The 2,955-nt window shown below is 36.0% G+C and overlaps 1 protein-coding gene across 3 annotated transcripts in view; it reads left to right on the top strand.

Moving 5' to 3' along the window:
* The first annotated feature begins 1,217 nt into the window (after nucleotides 1-1,217).
* The window catches only part of LOC106870225 (uncharacterized), a 19,353-nt gene continuing 17,615 nt past the window's right edge, over nucleotides 1,218-2,955 (top strand). The window contains exon 1 of one of the 3 annotated variants that reach the window (XR_008263953.1): nucleotides 1,218-1,442. The gene's annotated coding sequence lies outside the window, so the exon portion shown is untranslated. The remainder of the gene's footprint in view (nucleotides 1,443-2,955) is intronic. The other 2 variants (XM_052967198.1, XM_052967196.1) reach the window with 2 other exon arrangements.

The raw sequence follows: 2,955 nt of genomic DNA, 5'->3' as shown, positions 1-2,955 counted from the left end.
TATATATATATATATATATATATATATATATATACATACTTACATAAGCAAAGTAGCTAGTTGTAAAATCTCAAAAAGAGATCAGAACAGTAAACTATACTAACCAGTAAAGTTAATCGTCACATCAAAGTGTTACTACTATTTTAACCCCCGGCAGGTCTTCCACCTGCTGGTTATTGGTGCAGCACTGTACCCTGTACATACATATATATTGCTAGCAGGGGAGTGAACCCCTACCATCCTCTGGTAGACAACAGGATTGCGAGACTAACTCAGTTTTGGGCTGGTTAGCTCATCTTCAATTGCGAGATTGACTGCTTCGAGCTAGTTGGCTCCTCTCAGTCGCGAGCACCTAGTCGCCAGTGAGATAGCCAGAGTCCGCTCCAGCCAGCAATATATTGTAAACAAAGGAACCATCGGTCACTGATTTGCAACAAGCAAAGTAGCTAGTTGTAAAATCTTGAGATCAGCGTAGTAACTATACTAACCAGTAAAGTTAATCGCTACATCAAAGTGACTGTTCCATGTTACTACTAGTTTGACCCCAGGCAAATCTTCCGCCAGCTAGTTAAAAAAAAATGCTAACAACAGCTTCGTTCTTATTACTAGCTAAATTAATAGCCCACCCTTAAAAAATACAATCCGTCAGCCATCCAACTGGCTGCTGGTTGACGAAAGCGCAAGTAGCAACGTAAAGCCAAAGTTAGAGGGAATATCTTTTTAGTCTTCTATAATTCCATCAGTTTGCATTATAGAGGTATAAATCAACTCAGTACTTCACTGGTTATTTTATGTGATAACAACGGACGAAAGTTTTGATGTTTCGTTTACAATGTTGATGCGATCGGAAAAGGCATGAACGCCACACCTTCCATATTTCTATACATTTTCCACCTATATAGTAATCACTAGTTCTCTCTTGGTTTCAAGATAGCCCAACCAGCTTCTGTTTAAGCGAAGCTATAACACAGTTATTTAGCTTCATATAGTCCTTATTGAGCAAACATATAATTAAAGACATTCTAACTATGACCATCCTGTCAAATTTGGCCATCTTTCGTTTTGGCTTGTCATTGTTGTTCGCTAATTTCCGTAAAAGTTTTTTTTATTTACTTTTGTTTTAAAGTGAAAGAGAAGAGAAAGTGAAAGATGTATGTACGTGTAAATGAAACAAACGTGTTTGTGGTTGGGTGGGGTGGGAGAAAGGGTGTGTTGTCATGTATACGTACATACATAAATACGACCCACACTGATCCAGCACACCTATTTTTCCCATTGACTTCGTCTTAATATAATTATATACTAGAATGATTTCATCACACTTGCAAATAGCGCGAAATTGCGGAAATTCTGAAAGTTACCGTTGTGAGTGCGGTACTACAATTTATTGACATCATTTCCTCTTCAGCAGGTACGTCGTTTCTGGATATCTGCAACAGTAGGTAAGCATTACTGTTTAGTCTCATTTTATCTGTGTATTGCTTGACGAAAACAATCCCATAATTTACAGGGTTTTAGTAATATACTACTTGTCAGAGATTTATTTTTAACAGTGATGTTGGATTTTCAAGTCTTTTAATTCGTTTTTGATTCCTCTCGTCGTACACGTCTTGAGTGAATCCTAAGAAAAAAGTTAGCTACAGTAAATAGCGCACAATTCAACCACATGTAAACTTTTGTAAAAGTATAGTTTTATGCCACCGAATAAAACAAAATATTTTACATCTACAACAATCGGAATATACCTTGAGTATATCATAATACGGCATAGCTTCATGGCATAACTACAGATGTTTTCCCCGCCGATTTTGTTACCTCATAACTTTGAGAAAAATGGATACTTTTTAATGAAATTTTCAACAAATACCACTTAGATACTGTGGAATCAGAATATATAGGGATTTATGGGAAAAAAGTTTTCTGAAGGTTGGGGAGAAGAGTTTCAGAAAATTCACACGATCCGATTTTTCCCCTCATAACTTTTAGGAAAATGGATCGACTTTGATGAAATCTTTTACAAATACCTTTCAAACGACATAAATTACGATTATAAAGAAATTTGGGTAAAGTTTTACCAACTAACCCGGTAAAACTTTACCCCATAAAATGTGTTTAATGGGAGAAAAATACTAAACAAAACACCAATACACGTGAGAGTGAAAACGGAGGGTGGTTTGGGGTGTGCTAAAAACAATAGTCAAATCTCACTTGAATCGTACAATTTTTCCTCTGAAAATATTTACATTTTATTTTATTTCTTTTTTTTTTTTACCGAAAAGGGGTACTATTCAAGAAGAGTGTTCCCAGTGCGCGCACTCGCGCATCCGCACTAGCGAGTCGTGACTAGTCGATCCTATGACCACCTAGCGCGAGTGCGTGTCATGCGCAAAACATGTATGAGGGTTTTTTCTAAACAAAGTAAATAATTTTTTTACACAAAATAAATAAATTATACACTACCTGTTTTTGGTAAACAGTCCATTAAAAAGTCGGTCTTTCAAAATCTACTGTTGTTCAATGCTATCAGTACATGAGGGACGTTACAAGTAATTATCTTTTGCGTAACCCTTACCAAATTGGTGGACTTATGGACATCGTAGAAATAGATGAATCTATGATGTGCAAGCGCAAATACAACGGAGGATGGGATAGAGAGGATAAAAATAGGTTTTTAGTCTTTGTAGCTGACCGTTCTTCTGAAACTCTTCTACCACTTATTAAAAAATTTATCAAACCAGGGACGACTATATATTTTGATTGTTGGAGTGCTTACAATGGGATTACTGAAATAGATGTGACACCAAAATACACTCTGGAAGAACGTAAAACGACGTTTTAAGAGTAAGATGGGGAGGATTCAACAACAAAAAATTATTTACTTTGTTTAAAAAAAATTATTTACTTTGTTTTAAAAAACCCTCATGTTTTGCGCATTCGCGCTTCATATGCGTTGTA

Source organism: Octopus bimaculoides, chromosome 4 (genome assembly GCF_001194135.2).
Source record: "Octopus bimaculoides isolate UCB-OBI-ISO-001 chromosome 4, ASM119413v2, whole genome shotgun sequence".
NCBI classification, from domain to species: domain Eukaryota; kingdom Metazoa; phylum Mollusca; class Cephalopoda; order Octopoda; family Octopodidae; genus Octopus; species Octopus bimaculoides.
Note: the sequence above shows the minus strand (reverse complement) of the source record. Positions and strands in the feature narration are given on the sequence as shown.